Source organism: Pseudopipra pipra, chromosome 9 (assembly GCF_036250125.1).
Source record: "Pseudopipra pipra isolate bDixPip1 chromosome 9, bDixPip1.hap1, whole genome shotgun sequence".
Taxonomy (NCBI): domain Eukaryota; kingdom Metazoa; phylum Chordata; class Aves; order Passeriformes; family Pipridae; genus Pseudopipra; species Pseudopipra pipra.
The window spans coordinates 21,305,819-21,329,137 of record NC_087557.1 but is presented as its reverse complement, the minus strand read 5'-3'; the positions used below and the strand labels follow the sequence as shown (position 1 = coordinate 21,329,137).

The 23,319-nt window shown below is 39.9% G+C and overlaps 1 protein-coding gene across 27 annotated transcripts in view; it reads right to left on the bottom strand.

Annotated features, from left to right (window-relative positions):
* DAB1 (DAB adaptor protein 1) overlaps positions 1-23,319 on the bottom strand; it is a 434,139-nt gene that overhangs the window by 162,876 nt on the left and 247,944 nt on the right. The window lies entirely within an intron of this gene.

Sequence of the window (23,319 nt, the reverse complement as noted above, 5' to 3'; positions counted from 1 at the left end):
TATGTTTTGATGAGCCATCAACTATTTTAGATACTATTCACGCTCACCAACAGATTTTGAAATGAAACAAAATCTGCCTCTCATCACATGCACAACAGGATATAACAGATGTCACAGAGAAACCAAGTAATAGCAGTTTTCATGGTTGAATTCAACAATTACCTCTGTGCTCCACTCTGCGGCCTCTGCCATAAAGCCCAATAAAAATGAGACAACTACCCTCAGGAGTCCAGTGTAAACTTTTATAAACAAAGTCTAGGAAGACACAAGCCAGGAAAGCATCCAAATAGACATTTAGAGTTAGGTTATATCTAATCTTGAATGCACTATGTCCTGTTGGAGCAAAGAAAGACGTACACTGCTGGAGAAAGAACAAAACTGATGTCTCTTCTAGGAAGAACAAAGAATATTGTGCCCATGTTTACACTATAACCTCACTCTCATGGTAGTATTTGCTGGCAGGAATGGTATCCTCTTGGTAATTCCATCACTGACCACTTGCAGCCAGTATGAACACACTGTAAACTCCCTCTTACAAAACAACAGCATTTGGCAGCTCCTTCCCAAACCCTCTCTAGATGAAAAGCCCAATGAAGATCCTTTTCTTCGGCTCATTGCACAGGAGTTGTACATGGCTTTTCTGTCCTTGTGTGATTTTCTCCTGCAATGTGTACTCAAGGTTAAAGTGCTGTCCTTTCTCCTTGGTGATATCTGTCACTGAACTATCAAAGTGTGCATGTTAGATCTTGCCAAGTGGATAGTCAAGCGATTCAAAGACAGACCTTTAGTGCATGTTGTAACCTTAGTGCATTCCCTTTAAACATGTAAAAAAAAAAGGAAGGAAAAGCATCTCTTCTCTTTTCCATTTGAAAGGGGAGAGGCCATTAAGTGGCACTTTGGGTGCAGTAGCCCTCACGTTTATTGCAATTATTATGGCACCTGGAGGCTTCAGCTGAGACCGCAATCCCTTTATGATGAGCAGTGTAAGACAAAAAGCAAGAGAAAAGCCTTATCTCAAAAATGCATAAACCAAACACAGCTATAACAGCTAGTAAGAAAAAAATCCTCATCCCTGTTTCCATCATAAGGAAAGGAGGCATAGGTCATAAGTGAGCTTTTCTCCAAAATCCTGGTGAATCTGTGGCAAAGTCAGGGGGAAAGACTCAGGTCTCTGCCAACTGCTCAGCTGACACCTCCGCTTCAGAACAACACATCTACGACACAGACCTCATCTTGCAGGTTCTGCAGCTCTTTCACATCATGCACAGCCTTTGAAGAGGCTTGTAGCCCAGTAAATCAACATTTTGCAGAGCTAATTTCATACATTGGTTTCTCTGTATTTGCCACAAAACAGGGAAAGAGAAGAAAACCACAAGCCTTGGACAGCACAGATATTACCTGTAGGAAGTGTCCAGGGTATGCATCTGGCATGACTTCCAACTCCTCTCTTCTACCCAGTATGCATATCCAGTTGGGAATGTCCATTTTACTATCAGTTAACCTGGCCTAGTGTTTGAACACTCACTGTGATTTAAACATCACCACACAAAAGAGTATTAAAGCTCAAACATGACTTAGAGCATGGATTAACAACAATCATTTGGGAACTATCTCATTTTAGCTAAAAGGGAGTAGGATTAAATGCAATTAAGAGCTCCCAATGATGTAATAAAGAGAACTAAAAAAATTAAGGCAAGTGGGCAAGAAGCAATCACCTTCTGTCTGGAAACAGTAAAATAATGACAGTCTGATTGTTCTTAGGGTCACCAAGGCCAAAATGTGCAAAATGACCTTCATTAAGTCATACTTTATACTTCTGCTAGGGGACTGTTGCATCTGCTCCTTTCGATTTGGCTTGTTTGAGTAACAAAGCTCCCAGTGATCATCTAAACCTCATTTGAAGCACCTGTGAACAATTCATTATATTAATATAACAGCAGGGGAGGAGTACAGATACTAATAAATAGGTTGTTGAGCAGCTTTTGCTGCCAAGGTTGCTTTACACAGCAAGGAAATGTCCCCTCCACACAAAAGCTGGGGAGCTGCACTGAGACACTGGGATGTGTTGTACCACGACGTGTCAGAACACACATCTGGTGGTAGAGAAGCATGTAAATTAATTTTTCCTTTCAAAGCAGTTGATAAACGTGTGTTTAATACTTCTGAGAGACTCCAGCATGATTTGAAACAGTTTGTTCTCAGTTAGCATAGAACAAATGTTCTCCAGCTAAAGGTGGCTATGAAAGGCATTTGGTAACGATTTGTACCAGCTGGGCTTCTCATTACTTTGAATAGATTTGTGTAAATCAGCACATAAAAATAAGCAAGTGGTCAGTGCCTTTAATTGCATTTGGATGTAGTGTAGTAATGACAAATATCAGAACTTTTGTATTTGTCCTCACATTGTGCAGTTTTAGAAAATAGATTTCTTTTTTTTTTTTAATAGAAAGAGCAGCAAAAAGATTTTGCTGTTAACATCTATTTAGTCTGGTTTCACTTAGTCACATTTTGCAAATGTCAGTGAAAAGCAAAGGTCAACTGGGAAAAAAACTGTGTTATGGATCGGTACAATTACAGAATGCAGAGTAGCACAGGGTTATGGAATGAGCTTAGGAAGAAAACATATCTGCAGTGTGGGATAGACATGGGACAAAATACTGCTCATGGACTAGAATACCTATCACCTTAAAGTAGTAGAAAAAATATAGTTTGTGTTACTGTCTTTAAGATATTTTACCAAAGAAACAGAGGATAACATCACATTTTCAATTAATTGCCTTTTTTTTTGATATTTGGGCAGTTTGGAAGTGTCTTGTGTTTGATCACCACTTGGCAGGTCAGAGCATCCTCACTGCACTCTTGCTAGAGTGATTTTTTTTTCCATTGAACAAAGGGACGTGTAGGAAACTAGAAGCAAAGTCCCCATAGAAGATGTGGGCTGTATTCCTCCACAAAGGATTTGGGAAAATACAGTAAGGTCTAACTTTTAAAAGTGTTTAACATTTTCTAAATCAGTATGTGTTAAGTACCTAAAAACCTTTCTTTCTGTCTCTCCTACTATTCTGGGTATGGGAACTGCCTGGAGAAGCTGTGAATTCCCCATCCCTGGAAGTGTTCAACACCAGGTTGGACAGGGCTTGGAGTAACCTGGTCTACTGGAAGGTGCCACTGCCCGTGGCAAGAGGGTTGGAACTGGATGATCTTTAATGTCCCTTCCAACCCAAACCATTCTTTGATTCTGTGATGATACTAAAGCACACTGAGAAACTTGAAAAGAATGTGTGCTTAATAATTATAAAGTATTCTGCCCTTACAGACTTGATTGAGAATTTGTAACTATTATTATTCTGGAAAGCACATAAAATCCATAAAGAAGTGTCTCCAGACAGTTGAACTGGAATAGACTTTGCCCCTTTTCATCCCTTTATATAAAGAAGTGAAAATTAGAAAACGAAGGATACTACATATATCAACAGCCAGGAGGGAGAACATTTTAAACACAGAATTTAATACAATCAATAAATTTTATACCAATATAACACAGTAAACAGCATCAAATTGAAGAATGGACAAAACTGCTTTTATAAAAAAAACCAAGCTAATTTTCATCACATTTCTGTAAAGGTTGCTCATTTGAAACCTTTGAGCCCAAAGGAATCACATGACACAAACAGGTTGAGAGATTTTCAGTAATTGCATCTTTCACATCTATCTTCTGCATAGATAGCTATGAAATAAATACTGTGTGTGAGCAAGTATAAAAATGTACTTGAGGTACTTCTGTTAGATAGAATCTCATCCTCTTGAAATTGCCTTTCACATGAAAGATGCCCAATGACAACCAGCAGTTTAACTGGCTGGGGATATATATAGACAGTTACCCCTCAGCCTTAAACTGTTATCTGATTTGTCCCATAAAGCAAAATATATGAGGTACATGATACAGCATGGGGATAATGTACAATAAACATAACTTACACTGCAGGAAAATGAGTTCCTGTTGGATCATCTCACAACAGAGTCAACTGTGCAAGAATATGCCCAATCTGCCCAAACTGTGTTCTTGTTTATATTCCTTTATCCCATAAGCATAATTAAACCCAGTCTTTTTTTTGTAAGATAGTTCTGTGATAGCTTTTAAATTACTTATTCTAGTGAAGCATGCCAAAACTTCTTTTTTCCCCCTTTTGAAAATGCAATGTACATTATTTGCTGCACTGGCAAGGAGGTACAATCAGACTGTTCTGTCTCAGCCTGTCCCTCACAATCTTTACAGAGCATGCAATCACCACGGCCTTTTGAGGTTTCTTCTCAGGACAAGAAAAGCTATGGCTTATAAAGAGTGGAATGTATTTAAAGGGCTTTCAAAAATCATGAAGTTAAAAGCTACTGGATTTCTGTAATAGCTCCTAAATACGTTTACATTTTAACAGGGATTATTAACTTATGTCTCCATTAGAAGATAAAAGGAAAAAATATTTCTTTATAGGACAATATACAATAGTTATTTATTTTTTCAATGAATGCAGACACTATGTCAAGTCTTATCCATATTCTGGAGTTATGTAATTTTGTACGTATCAATCATCACTTTAGATGTTTTGTATCCATTTAAAGGTACAAATATTTAGAAAGAAAGTCTTCACATTCTCAAATAATGGCTATAAATTCAAAAGCAGAGGTTCTGGGGTGTCTTTCTTCAACCACACATGTGCTTGCACTGAGGAACTTTGAACATGTAACCCACATGCTATGAAAAAGTATAGAAGTTGGGGCTTAAGGACCTAAAGGCCCACTCTGAGTTTGTCCCATTAGATTAGAATAAAAAAGGTCAGGAGGACCTGTGCCCTGAGGAACTGTTGTCTAAATAGTTGATAGTCTTTGGCTGGAAGGGAGCCTGGAACATGTATTTTGGTAATAACAAGTGTATTATTCTAATTTGTGATTTCTAAATGAAGAAACAGAGCATTATTAGGTAACAAGGTGAGAAGAAAAGGAGATGGGGTAGGGAAGTCTGGCAAAGAACAGCCTAGTGAGGAAGGCACATGTGTGGGAAAGCTGAAATGGGGATACAGTGCTGGAGGGACAGATGGAGTCAGAGCCAGGCTGTGACACAGGTCCCACACAGCTTCTGTGGGTGACCAAACAACACAGACCCTTCTAGTAGAGCTTTTGCACAGGAAGGTCTATGCATAACAAATTCATTATTGCTTTAAAAAGCAAGCATGTAAAAACCAGCTTTTGATACTGGCCACATCATGATTTTCACCTTTAATGGGCCTCTAAGGTCTATGGTTTGTTAGCATTATGCAAACCTTATTTTAAAGAATGCAAGTTGGAAGAATTTGGCCATAAATGGGTTTGTAGGAAGAGTAATTCCCCTAAGGTTTCCCAAACTTCCCCTTATTGTCACAAGTTCACTGCAAACACAGTCTGAAATTTCATCTATTCTCATTGACCATTTCCCTCTGGCTTTCTTGTGTTGTGTTTATTTTTATTATTCCTTAATTAGATTACAAACACTTTCTACAGAAACAGTAAAACACTGCCTCTGGTTCCTGGTAACAGTACATTTTAAATGTATATTAACTCAATGTTTTAATTTCAAGCTGAATGCAAATTAAATTAATCTTTCAACAGAAGCAGTAAGTTGTCATTTTCCTCAGTGCTTGTCTCATGCAAAATTTGTTCACTGTTTAAAAAGCCATTTTTTAAACAAAATTGGTCACTGACTTCAGAACAAGCCTTGTTGCCTTGTGTTATTCCAGATCTGCACTTCGTAGGAGGAAAGTCATCAAGACAGTTTTATCATTTTCCAGTCACTGCTCTTGCTACAAGCTTACATAAAGTCTTGCAAGCAGTTGGAAATAATACTGTACCTTTCTGGAGTACCACTGTCTGCTTCACTACTGGGTGGGATCACTACTGTCTTGCCATCAAGGTACTAAAAAACATATTTCTTGATTTCCTTGACTTAGTGAAAAAGCTTTAACCACAAAATTTCCTAATAAGGAGCCATAGGGTGACTAGTTTTGGCAATTAATGCCTTCTGCAGCAACTGCCAGCTTGATGCAGAAAACAGTGCAATAGCAAAAGCAGTGATACCAATCTCTCAGTGACCTCCATGTGCCCAGGGAGGATGACTGGGGAGGTGTCCCTGATCCCATGGGACTCTCTATTTCACAGGCCTGGAAAAGGGCAATCAGTATCAATTGCTCATTAACCTTCTCCACTGCTGGAAATCTATTGGCATGCCTGGGAGTGAAAACATCTCTATGAGAGCAGAGCCAGGGAAATGGAGGTGCAGGGAGTGGTGGGAAGGTTCACACATCTTCATAACCAAGAAACTAAAGAAAATTAAAGGAAGGGTGGATATGACAGGATTTTAGTTTCCATTAGCATCACAAAAATAACATATTCAGCATAAAAATAACATTTTCCACAGGACCTATTTACCTCTAAGACCAGAGTCTCTTTCTCCTGACAGTTAAATTATGGAGAAATTTCTCCCAGGATTTATCTTTTATTTTAAGCCATTAGTTGTTTGCTGTTTAGGATTGAACAGTTTTAGCCAGTACTGCCTGAGAAGGTTTGCTGTGACATCTGATACTCAGCGTTAGCTCTGTGGGGAGGGCACAGTTATTCTCAGAAGTTTTCTGTGTCTTGAGTCCTTAAAAATAATGTTAGCTGTGAAGCTTAAATCAGCACTGTCGGGGGCACCCAGTGTTCCTCCACACAGCAGCCCAAGGCTGCCAGAGGTATTACCATTGCTCTATTGAAGCTTGCTGTGAGGTGGAAATACTGCCCTGGAGTTCATGACTTTGTAGCTGTAAAAAAAAGATATAACTATCAGATCTTATTATACCACCTCATGCACAACTCAGTAGAAAGGGAAAATACAATACAGGACTCTGTGGACCAAGAAATCCTAGAAAAGTTATTTGTGGAGGGGAAAAAAAAAAAAAAAAAGCAAAACCCAAACAGGTAGAAAGAGTAGGTTTAACTTTCCATCTGCACAGTACAGACATCCCCACTGAAAACTGAAGAGTTTACATTTTTATGATCCTTGTGTGACTGACACACTAATGAGCCATGCCCTCCCTGCTAGTTTTTAATTGTGCCCATTAACCTCCACATTAAAAACATCGCATTTGTTTGAGACTGTGGAGAAATCAGTTTGCCTAAAACATTTTTTGTAAAGATTTCATAGATCCAGGATCAAAATTTTCTGATGAAAATATATGAAAGAGACTGAGATAAGAGAACCTCAGGTTAAATTCATGCCCTCCCTAATTCAAGTATTCCATCTCTCATTCTCCTACCCTTTAGCTCAATGAATATTTATTCTTACAAAGCAGAAGGCCTTTAAACAGAAGAGATCAAAAGCAATAGAACAAATCTGCAGCCTTGTGGCTGAGTGTCCCTCCACATGGGCTGCAGGAGGACAGATTAAAACCCTCCTCCCAGATATGTGCCCATCCAGCTTATCCATATCCTCATCACCACCTCACAGGCCTTCAGAGGGTTGGGAATGGACAAGAGCTTCTGACTCTTGGTCATTACACATGCTATTAATCAATTTTTGTGTTGTTATTAAAAACCATTTCCATTTTTAGAGATGCATGTCTGCACTTGATGCTCACCTGCCCATGCTACCAGCCTACGTACGAATGTTTCAAATATTCACTCTCTTTCCCCATAATGATGTTTCCCTTCAAAGGGTGCTCGCTGTACACAGGATACAACACAAATATTATCTCAGATTATTTTCATGTTTGTCCTAAGTGGTAACGTTGCCAGTAAAGTGATCATGGCAGGATTTCACCCATAATTACAGCCTAAGAATGAAGTTTGATGACTTGTAGAAAATATCAGGAGATTGATCTGCTACTGAAGAAATAAGACCTGATTCTAAGAACTATTAGAAATTAAACTAAGCATTCACTTTCGAGGACACACTTGATTTAATTTTTACACAGACCTATGAATGACACTGTAAACACTGCATTTGTTAAAATATTAATACAAATATCTATACACAAGGAAGAAATAATTGGGTGGTGCCTTTACCTTCTGACAGAGGAAAAAGCTAATTTAAAAAAAATCTATTACTTCCCTCAGATGGGCCTTGTAGGTTACTTACAAGGAACTCATAGGTCACATAAAAGTGCAATGATAAAAAATGCAGGTACTGTGAAACATTTATAAAGTGAAAGTATGAGGGAGTATGTAGTTTAGAATTTGAAATGACATTTTGGCATGGAACAGATCTCCCACAGGGCAGTTTTGAAACTCCCAGAAATTCTTAAAATGACATCTTTCAAAATGAGCAAACATCAAATGCACTGAAGTCATTACCTCAAAGTGCTTTACAGATAAGTCAGGCTGGGAATATGCTAAAAATAAGTTGCCCAGTTTTACAGCTGGCAGGAGCCTCGTGCCAGGAGCTGTGACCCCTGTGAGTCATGGCCACACCATCCTCATTCCAGCTTATATTAACTCGGGTTTGTTTTGACAGACCAGGAGCACAATGGGGAAATGCATCCATAGCTGGATATACCATGCACAGGGACACACACCTGGGCAGGCACTGACATGAGCCAGCATGAGCCACCTCTGAAGAGCTCTGACCCAAAACAGGTGATAAGAGTGGCATCTCTGCCCTGTGACTGCCAGGACAGCACATGCTTGTTTTATGTGGTTACTGGCACAAAGAGCTCTCTCGAAAGGCTGAATTTGTATTATTGAGCCTGTTTAGTTTGAAGAGGAAACAAGAGGGCATAAAATGAATGGTACAATGCTGGCATTTAGCCATTTATTTAATAAGTCTGTGGAATTCAGGAAAAAAAAAACCCTGTTAAAAGGAAATTCCTTTTTTGTGCAATGCATAATTAACCCATGGACTCCTTTTCCTCAGTCCCTGCCAAACATTAAAGCATAGTAGGATAATATGGATTTGCTACTGTTCCTAGGATTGCTATGGCTCTTTTCTTTCTTCAAAATGGAAAACCTGAGGTGCTAACAATAATCTGACAGGAGTCTGCCACTTACAGGTAGAGTACTTCACAGTAAATTCCTCTAACTGAATTGGAATTCCTAGCAAAACAGAATAAAAGAATAAATGTTCCAGTGCTTTCCCCTACCATTGATCTCCCTTTAAATGCACTGATGCTTTTGCATTAATTTCCTTAACTACTACAGATACAAGCAGAATTCTGCCTTCTGCCCCCAAATGGGCTTATTGAAATTTATTGAAAACTTTATTGGGGTTATTGGGAAGTTTATTGAAAATAAGACCTCTCAACTCCAGCAGACTGCAGTAATGCTTTGCACAAAGTCCACTATTATAAACTTGTAGAAACACTTCTGTCATTTTTGTCATGACTACATGATTCTGAGAAAAGCTGAACTGTGTTGCTGCATCCATGTCAATCCCTTCTCCATCATCAGAGGTGCTATCCAGGCTCATCTGTTGGCACAGCTCCACAGTGATCACTCAGTTATTTCATTTGGATCTGCTATAGGAATTTGGGTTGGTTTAAACAGGTGTAAGTAGTAGAAGAGGATTTTTTTCCTCCTACGTGCACTTCCATAAATCCAGGTTAGCAAACAACCCTGCATTCACTCCCGCGCTCTTTGGTCTCCACACAGCAACTAGGAAAGGAAAACAAAACCTCACACAAAACACTGAAATAGTCTCTTGTCCACAGAGGAGCCAAAATTCCAGAAAGGAAATACAGGTTGAGGCCAGACCCAGAACTGCACCTCTCACACTGCATCAGAACTGAGGCTTTGGGAATGTCTTTGCCACACAATTTCAGTTCAGCCCACCTGACACAGATTTTCATTTCATGCATGCAGGCTGGTTATACAGGGAGAGGCCACAAGGGCTGTTCATGCACCAAGCAGCTCTGTAGGAGTATTTCACCTGCCTGGCCACTGTGCAATCCCACACTGCATTTCCTGCAACCATCCAAGCCCATCTCTGAAGAAAGAGATTGCTCATTTCCTTACAGACTGTTCCAGACACTCTGCATTAGGGAATACAAGCTTTCCACAAGTGTTTGTTAACCTCCACAGAAGAGAACACATTATTCCATTTTGTAAACAAGAAGCCAATGAAAAGGTTGATTTAGGTATTCAAAATCAATGACTAGCTCTTAAGTGTGTAATCCAAAGCACAAAGGTCTGGAGTCTACAAAGAAAAGGTCATAAATATTTTAGGGGACTTCTTACTACAAAAGCAAACAAACAATTTTCCTCCCTTCACCTCATTTTCAAAAGCTATATTGTGTTGCAGGAAAATTTTTCCCACTCCCCAAAGTCAGCTGGAGGTAGACACTCACCACAGCACGTAAAAGACAGGATATATAAAGATCTTGCTTTCAATTGCTCATATCGTTGGAGATATAGAGGAAAAATCAACCTTTTGCACAACAGCAGGACCAGGGCACACACTTCCAGTGAGTGAATGTTTTCTTTGCAATTAAATAATCCAGCTTTATACTAGTATGGAAACTTAACAGAAAGAAAGAGAGTTGGTGCCCATGCAATAACTTAATTCAAAGGGACTAAATTCACTAACCAGAGCAAATGATGACTTTGTTAAGTGCTATCCCAGATATTTGTGTGGGTTTAGTACACCCTGATGTGTAATTTTTCAGCTGGAGAAATAGTGGCATAGCTTCACAGGAGTCAATGAAGCTGTAACAGTCCAGCTAAGGATGATGTAGGGAGCTGTATACATATTTTCCTTTCTTTCTTGCTTTCATCACTTAATCATTAATTCTGGTTTCAGAACTTGGGGCCTTGAACAGGGACTGCAAAAAAAGATAGCAACAGCAGCCCCTTTATCAAGCTGACAGCTTATCAACCTGTCCCTCTACTAATTATATGATTCTGCCTTCAGCAAATAGTAAAAATGAGACTTTTTTCATTTTCTCTATGTTCTTAACCACTGATGGAAAATATTCGTTATATGCTTCATATTACAAATAAGGTCCCAGTCCATTGCTGATCTTGGGTAGCTCCACAGGATTTACTGTGGTGTAAGACAGAGCAGAAGTGATTTCACAACTGAAATCCTGCTGTCTCTGTAACACAAGATGCAGATGAAAGGCTTTGAGCTATTTCAGCTTAGATTGTGCTACACACAAATCACCCATAACTAGGTTGACTTAACTTTGCTCTAAATTCAATGATGTTAATGAATTTTTACATCTTCTCTGCTATTAGTGACTTGCATGTAATAATCCCAACATTATCACAAATTCCTATGATACTACAATATTAATGGAAATATAAAACTAAACTACTAAAACTTAAAACCGATTAATAAAATATCCCGTCAAACAGATTCATTTCACTTCCTAAAGCAAAGAACTTCACTTGATCTCAGAGCATTAGCTATTTGAAATGCTAAAACATTTTTCTTTCAGTTGTAAAAGATTTTTCTGCAGGCAAGAAGTTGTTTGTCACTACTCACACGGCAGCCTTTCCACAAAAACAAGAATCCTGTTCTGTTTCTCTGCTTAAGCACGGGAGTGTCTAACAAGAAGAGTTAGGGATTATTTCAGTAAGTTAATTGGGTTTCAGAAATGGTTTGGAAAGAAATGGTCTCTCAGGTTTTGTCCTCTGTTTGGGGAAATATGACTTGCCAGTCAAAATTAGGATCTCTGTTAGTAAGGGCGGCACGAGCAAACCTTCACTCCCATCTGCTCAGATAGTCTGGAGACAAGAGTAAAAAAGGCAAATTGAGAAGAGTTCCACAGTAAAGCCCCAGATGTGAAATTTCTCTAATTTGAATATCTGAGTTCAATCTAAATTTGTGCAGACCTTATCAAAGGTGACTTGTCATGGAGACGCAAATCTGAGTTTAACAGAAAAGGCAATTTGAAGCAGTAAAGAACCCAGCACATCCTCGTGACTGCCAGAAAAACCCCACAAACATACTTTTCCTGCTTCTTCTCTGGTTTCAAACAAGTTGAGCACTCTGTACCCTCCCTGGGGACACCAACATGAAGAGAATTCCCACAAGACAGGGAAATGTGATCCCAGTACAGGTTCATTCATGCTGGATGCCAGTGGGGACCAGCACGGCCCTCTTTATGCATCCAGCTGTGTTGCAAACTGTGGAGGAGCATGTAGAGCTGTGGGAATTAGCATGGCAGTGACAGACATCTCCTCTCATCTTTCAGTCAGGAGAACTGTGATTCACAAACAAGACAGCAGAAGAGAGAGCTTGGGGCGTAGATGCTGCCAGTGCACCCCATGAACTTCATTCCTTGGATTCATCCCACTGAAATCGTGGTTCTGTGCGTATGTAAATACCCGGAAAGTAGCAATCCTCATTTGTGCAAGGGGAGCAAACTGATACAGCTCACAGCTTCACCACAGCACTGCCACCCCTGGAACAGATGGGTCCTTCCAGGAGATGCACTCAGGCTACCGAGACTCGAATAAATCACTGGACCAAAGCCTCCAGCTTTCAAACCTCAGCACAAGGAGCAGAGACACACCCTGTCCTCAGTCACCTGCCACTCTGCAAATCTAGATGAGCAGGTTTGATGTCTCAAGGACACTACAGGCTCATGGCACCACTCACAGGAGGGGGACCTACCTGTTTATCTTTGGCCAGTGAGATGCAATTTGCTCTCCTGGGCTTTAAAGCAAGGAAGAGAAAGAACCACTCACACGTTCATAAAGCACAGTTTGCATTTAAAGATATCCAACATAAAACTACCCACAGGGGTTTCTCTGCTTTCACCAGAGGCTTCTTTGTTTTATAAGCTCCATTATTATGGTACTACTAAAAGGTTTAATGATTTAAATAGCACTCGATTTAAGCCAGATGCCTTCACTCTCCAACTATCAGACTTATAGGCTACTAACACAAACATGAGAAATCTTCTTTGAAATCTTCTAAGGCTGATAGTACTCAATTTAGTATTTTTATTGTAGCCAGAAATTCCTTTGGAAACATTCAGACTTTCACAATATTAAAAAATAACCCACTTAGTAAGTTCTAAATAATATTTATTTTAGCTAACAGCAGTATTTTAAAAATCCTTGGCTCTATAAGCCTATTAACTTCTAATACTACCAAGTTGAGCTACAGAAAAAAAAGCCTGCTCTTGCTGCCTATTGACACTGGATGTCATCTAAATGGCTAAACTGCAATACTGTTCCTAGGATTAATGCTGCACGAGAGAAAGATGTTTAAGAAGGGACTTGGAGAAGGAGCCACACTCACAGCCCAGGCAGCACAGAGCTGGGCCTTATGGGCAAACACCTCCTCTAATTTCATTGTATTTATAGGTCAGCTAGTTTTATTCTGAAGCACAAGAGATTTACTAGGAAAATTCATTACTGCCGCTTGCTCTGATTTTCTTTCTCAATATAATTAAGCTTTGCTAATTGTCTATCATGATTAAAATCATGCCAATAACAACCTTGTTTCCCCATTTGGCTGCGCTCCAGGCTCTTCAGAGCTCTTGTTTAAGGGCAGCTCTTCCTGTAGCAGTTATGAAAGGTCTTTTACCAAACACGTGAGGTGAGCCCTTGGCCTGTTTGCCAATAAATTCATAGGAGTCAGGATTCTACCCATGGATTTGTCAAGGGAAAAAAGATAGTCAAAAAGGACAGATGTGACCAACAACTGTATGTTAAGAAAAAAAGTGAAATCCACCGAAGAGTCAGGATTCGTTCGTGCAGGTCAGAAAAATTATCTCAAACTAGAGACAGAGATATGGAGGTGTTGAAATGAATGATTACTTCAGGGCTGTACTATCCTCCCAGCAGTACAAAAGCCAATGTAAGGCCTGGAAATTCAGCCAGAACACAAAAAGGAGAGAAAAAGGGAGAGAAAAGGGGTTGGGCTGGGGAGGGGAAGGAAAAACAGGAAGAAAGAAAGAATCAGTGCTATTGTTCTAGCACAAACTGCAATTTCTTAACCTAATCCCCTCAGTGGGAGGCAAACCAGGGGTGCAGAGGGTAGGACCATGAGCTGAAGGCAGCTTTGCTTTGCACTGGGGCCCACTCAGTGACATGAGAGGACTCAGACAGGGCTCTGGCAGAGGAGACAGGATACAGATAGGAGGCCAAACCCATCCCTGGCTTCTTTCTAGCTTCCTTTTACTGCCTACCCCTTAGGAACTTCCCTTGATAAACACTCAGAGCTTGGCTTTTAGCAATGTTCATCAGCAAATTTCTGACAAAACAGATTTTTGAGGAAAAATATTGATTCATTGTCACTAAGATGTTTTAACCTCCAATGCCCTTGTTTCCCAATAACCCATTTAATGGTTTGCCCAGGAATCAGGATTCCCACTGTCCACTGTCATGGGCAGTCCACCTGGCACATACTTCTCTCTGCACCAGGGACAGTGATGCAGAGGTACTTAGCTCATGACCACAGACCTGAGGTTTTGGGGCTCTGTGCCCCCCAGTAAGGGACATGGAGGTAGAATAACAGTGCAGTGTTTTAATCTGTTTAAATGTTTTTGAAACGCTACCTCTATGTAGAAATCCAAGCAAGTTCCAAATGAGTGCTTATGTCTACATATCACTCGGGTGTCCCAGGGTCTCAATTCCAGAAGTAAAATAACCAGATCACTCTGTGTCTCATCTTTTGGCAGTATAATACATGTATCTGAACTTTTGTAGCTCATTCAGAGCTAACTCTGTGCATTCCTGCTATGTAACATACTCTTTCCCCTTAGGAAATGAATAAAAGCACTGCCTTTCTCTCCACTTCTGTCTAATTTACACTGTAACCTCTTCGGGCCAGGACCTATTTCTTGTTACGTGTTCCTACAGTGCCTAACACAAAGGCAACCTAATCTCAGACCCTTTTCTAATGCAAATATAATAGAGAGCTGGGCTGTTTTTACAGAAAGGGTAATTTTGGTTCCCCCTCGGTAATGGACTTTTTCTCTGGGAACAGATAATTGAGCTGTTTTGTCATTATTCTTTTTAAGTGAGGTTAAGGTCCTATTGGTGATAAAGTGAAGTATGTATTGTGGGCTAATCAGCAGCCCATATCAAAATGTGCCAGGGCAGAGCTCACCCTGCATTTACTGCACTGGGTTATACTAACACAATTAAAGGAAGAATTTGGCTATGTACACATGTAGATCATTATCATGTAGATCATTATATTCGTGTGTCTTCTTTTACTGGAGATCATGCAGAGAAGGGTTTGAAGACTAGAACATAACAATTATGGGTCTAGACAGAGACCTGCCTAAAGGCATGAGCTACAGTTAGAGCAGTTTAAGTTACTGCCTCCTCCAGAGGAAGCAATCAAAGAGGCAGTGGTACTTATGTTCCTCATCTACCACAAAACCAGACTTCAGCCCAATGGCAGGGTAAGCTGAGCAGCAGCACTCGGCTTCGCAGAGGACTGGAAGGACACACACAGTCAGCCAGTGTACCTCAGCTGGGGGCAGGAGCTTTTGAAGCAATGGAAGTGAACTGCTGGCAGTTGGTTCTGTCCTCTCGCTCCAGAGTCAACAGGGTCAGCGAAGATGCAACCCAGTAAATACAGATTTGATTCTTCATCCTTACATGCCCCTAGTTATCAAGTGGCTGTTTCTCCTCACACAGGGAAACATGTTTTTCATGGTGCCAGGGTACAAAACTGAAAAAAAAATATTCTTCAGCACTTCTTCCTCAACTTAGTTTTCAAATACATTTCAAATACAGAAACATTTTGGTGCTATTGGTTTTGGTCCGAGAGAGAGAAAAGGACTGCCAACCTTCCATCTTTTCTGAGCATGAAGGACAGCTTATCAGAAAATAACATCAGTGGCAGACACTTAAAATACCTTTATTCCAAGGTTTCTCCCTTGCTTTCCTATGGATGGTAGATTTAAAATGCAACTAGATAGTCCAAACCAATAGTGGGCTGTTCTGGAAAGTCTTTTAAAACATCCATCTTTTTTACAGTGAACCTGATTTGCTTCCAAGTGCAAGACAGAGTTTTGAAACAAATCACAAAGCTGTATATGAAATACACTTTGGATCTATACAGAAACTTTCTTCCCCTGCAACAGTCACATAACCATGACTTAAATCAAGCAGGCACTTCCCTCTAACATGCAGAAAGAAAATTCCTTAGCTCCAGGATTTACACCTTTAGTAAGATGAATCCTATTTCTGACAACCTCCTAGAGACATTGCAAAGAAAACCTGCTCATTCCAGCTGTTACCTGAGTCTCAGAATTCCTGTTACACTTACATTTTAATCCTCTAATTACATGACTTGTAAGCCACTGAATTCTCTGTTCATGAGAAAGTCCAGGATATCTTGCAGAAAGAAAACAGTGTACATTTCTGCAGTGCTTAATTCTCACATAATGAGGAAATATTGGACCAAAGCTACACAATCCAATCTGAGTAAGAAAATAAAAAGCATACACTCAGTCCTTTAAATGCCAAGGAAAAATCATCCAATACATTTGAAATTTCAATGCTTTTTTTTCCCTGACACCTTAGGCATTAATAGCTTTTTAACAGGACACAGTCTGTAATTTTCTTAAGGCAATTTTCCATGTTTTTTCACCTTCAGAAAGAATGTGCTGGGTTAATCTTTCCCTACTGACATCATAAAGATGATTTCTCCAGTTAAAAAGGTCTTCAAAACAAAAGGAATAAAAACAAAAGAGTTCATTTACAGTTTCTTTGCTGAGCAGACAAATCATACTGGAGGATCATTCAATGACAGCCAGTGGGACAATTGTCCATTCAAACGATTATCATATTGCAATGTGCATCCCAGCAGTCCCTGCATAAATCCTTACATTATAGCCCAGACTCTGCTGTATAAAGACTTTAACCACCTCTCATTTGTGACTCAGGAGACCTGGGTTATGCTCCTGGATTTGCCATTGCCCTCTGGTATGTTGCCTTGCAAAAATCTCTGCCTGTCTCTCTCCGTTTTTCCACCTCTACAATGGGAATCAGGGTATCCTTATAAAACACTCTCCTGTGGAGGGATCAATGGAATTGTTAAGTTTCACCCTTTGAAATGGCTCTCTTGGAAAGCACAGAATTTCAGTCTTCATTTAAAGCATAACAGCCAGTGTGTTTATGGTGTTTTTAAAGGCACTTTCACATCAAGCTCTGAGGATGCGTAAATGAAAATACCTCTGAAACAAATTTTGTTTGTTTTTCATCCATTGTCTGTACACATTGACAAGCAGTTCATCTTCTCTTCAAGGGAAAAAAAAAAGTTAGCACTTAAGCACTTATTTCTGCTGAAAAACCATTCATATAAATAAAAGAGAGACAAAGTGCTCTGTACGGACACTTTAAGCTGACAGAGAAAATGCTCCTACCACAACAAACTGGAGCATGCTCCAGGAGGACAGCACTACTCTTGATTTTCATCTTTGAAAGAAAATGAAGAAGAATGAATAGCTATGCCTCACTTACTCTTGAAGCAAATCAAAAGGAATATTCTGGTATCTATTTTTTATCCTCCTGTTCTGGTTAATGAAAACAAAAGACCTAAATATTTGATTACTTCCCTTCTGTGTCAAAAATAATAGTTCATGTCCCTTCTAGTTTGACAGAATGGAGACTTGTTAGATCTCGGTTCTTTCATCTGAAACACTACCACACAAATTTGCACCAGTCTAACCTATTAAAATAAAGTTGAGCTCTGAAATGCTGGGGTTTTTTTCCCTTTTGGAACTGCACTGCAAGCAATGATTAGATTGCATTTGCCAATAAATCTATAGGGATAAGTGAACCAAAATAGCTACTCCCTCTCAAACCTATGAGTTAACCGGCTTCCTTTGTTAATGATGTTACCATTTCATGCTTTGCCTTAAACCTTACTCTGCTTGTCCTGTGCCCTTCAGAACAAAAATGACCCATGTTGAAGGTTGTGCAAAATGCATTCAGGACACCCATGTTTGTGAATTTATATTTTAGCAATTTAAGCAGCATTCGTGATTTTAACTAGACAGAATTTCAAACAGGCAGGATCTTTCAAAAATCTGTGGTTCGAGTGGAAACATGTTACAGCAAAAAAACACTATGTTGGTACAGAAAAAAATTAAAGTGATCAGAAACTGATTTGAACTAATAAGGACAAAAAAATGGTGAGTGAGGATAATTTTAAGACATATGTATGTTGGGATAAGTAATTATATTTCAGAAAATTGCATGTAGCACACAATTACAAAGAGTCATGGAAGTCATGGGAAGAGTGACCTTATTCCACCGAGGTCATTCAAATTATTCTAATAGCAACTTCCTGCTTGTCAGTATTAGCCATAAATATGGGTGGTTTGACTTGTTAGTGGTACGGTTTTCCCCTGATGTACTGAATTTTTTACATTTTATTACAACACAGATTACATTTCATTCCCACAATTTTACCTCCAACTGCATTTCCAGTTCAGGTGTTGACTCAAAGAACCCAGTTTCTGCACCCAGCTGTACCCCAGTTCTGCCACTGCCCCACTTTGCCCCCTCATTTCTCCATCTACATGGACTTGTTTTATACAGTTCTTGAAAATTAATGCTTAGTATGATACACGATTTTAAGTAGAACTTTTATTTCCACTAATTATGGTGCAGCGGTATTTTTCTGGCTGATGTTTTAAGCAACCTGAAGAGAAAAAGAGAGATAGAGAAGGAGATAAAAGAGCAGTTTAAATGACTCCATCCTTTTAGCAGAGTTGTGCTGGTCTGAAGCTGAATAGATCATTCGGAATGTTCTTTCCAAATGGTTGTGTAACCAAAAAAAAAGGGAAGTAAATCAGGGCATGATTAGTTTCTGTAGCAAGAACTAGGTAAGAGAACAAATCAAATTTAACACTAGGAAAGCAATAATGGAAGATGTCTGTCTCACCGACAGTTCCCTTGAGATAAACAATCTGACAGTGCTGAGCTGAACCAAGTCAGACTTCTCACAGGAACTGCAAAAGCTACTTGTCCATGCTGAGAATTCTGTAGAGCAAAATATCAGCTCTAGCCTGTCCCTTGTCAGCATTATGGATCTCTATGTTTAGCAAAGATAAGCAATTTAACAACATGTAATAGTCCAGAAACTTATTGGTCTCCCTCTGAGATACTCAATTAACATTTTCACAACTCCAAGAAGTTAAAAGGAGCCAAAAACTCTCAAGTACCTTTGAGATGATTAACGCTATATAAAGATCACAGTATTTTTTTTCTTACTATTTCCCCCTTCTAACCTCATCATGTAACAGTCTCGCTAATATTTCCAGGCTCCCTCTCTGATCATCACTTCATTACACATTTCCTACCACACTGCAGAAAAGTAGTCACAGGGTGCATGGAGCACTGAATGCAGACAGACTGTTGATGTAAAAAAAAACATATATGGAAACCACAAAAGCTTTTGTTCCATATGATGAAAGCCAACATCAGTATGGATTACACCACTTAAGGAGAAGCCAGCTAATAAAGCACTCACGAATCTTAATTCCCCCATTTTGCTATCAGAATTCATCAGTTTTAGAAGAGTAACATGGCCCTGCCTCAGGCACTACCACATACTCAAGACAACCCAGACAGACATTATATTGTTCAACAGATTATCAGCTGCTGATGTGAAATCAGAATGAACTATGGAGCAAAGTGACCAAGGAACCTCATCTTAGCAAACCAAATTTGCTTGAATGACTGTTACATGAGCTCTTCATATTTCCCACTCCTATGGCACCAGCATGTCCCAGTCTCTCTAGCTCAGGTCCACAAGCCAAGCTCAGTGTACCAACCCACAAATTCATAGCTTGTGAGTTCCTAAACTGGGGGGAAAATTGAGAAATTATGAGATTTCCAACATGCTCACACAAGTGACATATCCCTAACAAAGAGTATAAGAGGGAGAGGCAGCCCTGTGCTGTGAGCTACAACTTCAGCCCTCCACCTCACCTTACCACCCATCAGGATGGCATTTAATCCCTGACTTCTACCAGCTAGGGAAAATGAGAAATTTATTAGGCTTTATAATCATGCATAACAATCTGCTGTACATCACGACTTAAACTGGAAAATATGCCTGACAGTAGAATTTCACCCTTGTTAGATAAAATGAGGAAAGGTGATTGTGTGTGATCCTTGCCCCATGACTCCACTGGGAGAGGGAGAAGAGACAACTGGCAACAGCATTTCTTATTAATTACACATTATCTCTTTGAATAGACAGGGGTATAGAGACCTGTTTTCTTCTCACTCCTTTTGCTGGTGCAATGTAAAGAAACACTTTTATTAATTGGACAGCAATCATTTGAGCTATAAGGTACTTAAACTCCTAAACCCTACAGATGAATCCAGAGCTAAAAATGAGGAATTTCACTTTCCAATACAGATCGAGGTAAACCGATAGTGAATTTTAACATAACTGAAATTATTAAGGCAAAAACACACTCAACACAACGAGCAATGAGACACATGTGCCTCATGTCTGAGCTCTCTCCTGCACAAGAGACTTGGCCCCCATGTGACATGCCTTGCCTTGACTCCCCTGCCCACATTATTCCTATTAAAAATGGATAAACAAGGAGAGGTGACTGTATTTTTTTTCAAAACCAGTGTTTGAAAAAGTGTCTCTCTGTGTTCCTTGGTGGCCTGTGGGAGAATAAATAGGTGTTCAAGCTAGACAGGCAGAGGTGGCTCCTCAGCGAGAGCCCTCAGTGGCCAAAGCACTCAGGGTGTCAGAAACCCAAATTCTACCTAAAGGACCATCCCCGTCTTGTGCAAGAGATCCTGCCTACCACAAATTCCAGATAAACTGAACACAAACATCCTCTGCTCCATTTTCCCACCCTGACACATTTCTAATTACTTCAGGAGGCACTCAGCAGTTTCCAGGCAAGCCAGGTCCCTAAGAAGTCTCCTCTCCTGCTCACAGTCCAGCTCAAGAGCCAGCTCTCCTTGCAAGGAGCCTGTAAGCTGGCGGGAGAGCAGCTCAAACTGCATCGGAATGTTTATATTTATACTTCAGTTTTGCAGAGAGGGTTTTGAGTATTTCAAGTCCACGTCTGTAAAGTTTTTCTCCAACAACTGTAAGCACTAGAAACTTAAAAGCAGAGCAAGGTGAGAGAGCAAGACCTGATGCCCTGAGAAAAAGACAAGACACCTGAGAGCTGACAAAACTCATTTAAACATTGACACGATGCTGTTGCACTGAACATGTCCAGAAGTGACTGGGTTTCTTTAAGTACTTACACTGCACTATCACAGGATTTCAGAAACTAGAGATTAGTGCTTTAAAACCTCACCCAACCTAAAGCAAAAGGGATGGGTGCCAAGGAATAGCCACTAATCGTTTGACAGGGATCTGATTTGCTTTACTCCTGCCCTACTCTGGCTTTGCTTCACGGGTAGTGCCAGAGTAAGGTCCCTTCAGACTACCAGCACGGGTCAGTCGTGGTGCTCTGCATATAAATTGGCTGCACTCATTTGTAATGTTTTCCTTCCTCTGTTGCACTGCTTCTTGATTAATTAGTGCCATTAAAGCACCTACACAGAGTACACATGACAACTTGCCTTGCATAACAGTGGGAAGAGAGAGCAGGTCCTTCTGAATTCAGGGAAAAGTCTCTGAAGTGTAAATAGATAAAGATAATCAAATTCAGACGAGATTAAAATGAACAGACTATCAACCAAGTGACACTATTAATAAATGTCCACAACAAGTAGGGACAGAAAGGACTCTGAAAAGACCAAATGTAATTTAATTAAACAAATGAGAACACACAAAAGAAACCATAGCGGATAACTGCACAAAAAGACAAATAAAGATTTCTGCAATAATTGATGTTATATTATTCACCATATAAAATGAACTGTACTGGTCTTCCTCTCCCTTTACATAGCAAGATGTGGGTGGAAAACCTTGAGATTTTACCTGTAACCTTGTACACTACAGATATTTGTCCTTCAAATAAATAAATGTTTTGTTCTCAGTGTTGCACACATTAGGCCATGTGAGTGCAGAATATGCTTATGTACTTACAGCAATCTTGTGATGCAAGGGAATACTATTATTCTGATTTTATGGATAGAGTTTTACAACCTCATTAGTCTTGAGGCAACAAAGCTTTCTTGGTAGGGTTTGGCTTGATATTACAGAGCGTGAAAAATCACATCCCATAATTTACATGACTAAAATAGGCAAAGTTTCTGATGTAAATGCAATAAGGTTGACAAGACCCTGCCCATCAGCTGTGCTTATGTTTATTTGAGTAGCTACACTGGCAGAATTCCTCCTTCACTGTTTCTCCACTGGAATTCAGCCCACCAGGCTGATTGGGGGGAATTTTGTAACAGAGCTGAGCCTCAATCCACAGAGCAATGAAGGGACTTGCCAAGGGATGTGGATTCCTGTACTACAGCAGGGAACCTGCATGAGAAGAGCCCATCCTGGCATGCAGGAGAGGAGCAGGCACAGCAGAGGAAAAGGGCTGAGCAAGGCCTCCACTGAGCCCAAAGGCCAAAGGGACCTGAACAAGGGAGGGAGCACAGCCAGGCTATGGAAGAAGGAATATGGTTGCACTGGCTGGGCATGAAAGGACAGAGGAACGAAGGCTCGCTGCTTGAAACCTGTTTCTTCAAAAGATGAAAGGGAAATCTCATGTTTCCACATAAACAGTTGAAGGAAAAATACTCTGTGTTACCCCTAACAACCAACAGCATGTGCTGAACTTCCCCTGTGATGCCTGTCCTGCTGCTGGTTAAAGGAATGCTCAGAAACCTCTATTTCTAGAAGGTAACTCCCCATTCTCACTCACTACACTTAAACAACAATGCAAACTGCTGTAGAAAGAAGGTGTGTCAGAACTCACCAGCTATTTGGGGAACCCTCTTATTAATGGTACAGCTCTGCCTATGAAGGTGAATTTATCTTGGCTCCTCGAGGGAAAAACAAGGCCAAAAAGAAAAGAAACTGAAATGAACCACAACCTTTTAAAAAGCACAGACATGTCAATACTGAAGCTTCTTCCAATATAAAAATTCTGCCTTAAAAAGTCACAGTCCAGAACAGCTGTATAACAGAGGTTATTTTCTCTATTGAGTTTGTAAGAATTCTTTTAAAAAACAATGCACTACATTGTTTGCCATTGAATTCTACCATCACAGCACTGTCTAATGTGGCAGTTCCCTAATTGTCACTGTTTCCTATACCACTTCACTGATCAATTTATTTGATTTTACTGTGTTTCAATCACTCCACAGAGGAATCACAGAGTGGTGGGTGTTTCTAATGAGATCCTGCGAGGACCCTGAGTAATTGACCCTCAGCTATACAACATTTTTATCAACAAGCTGGAAGAA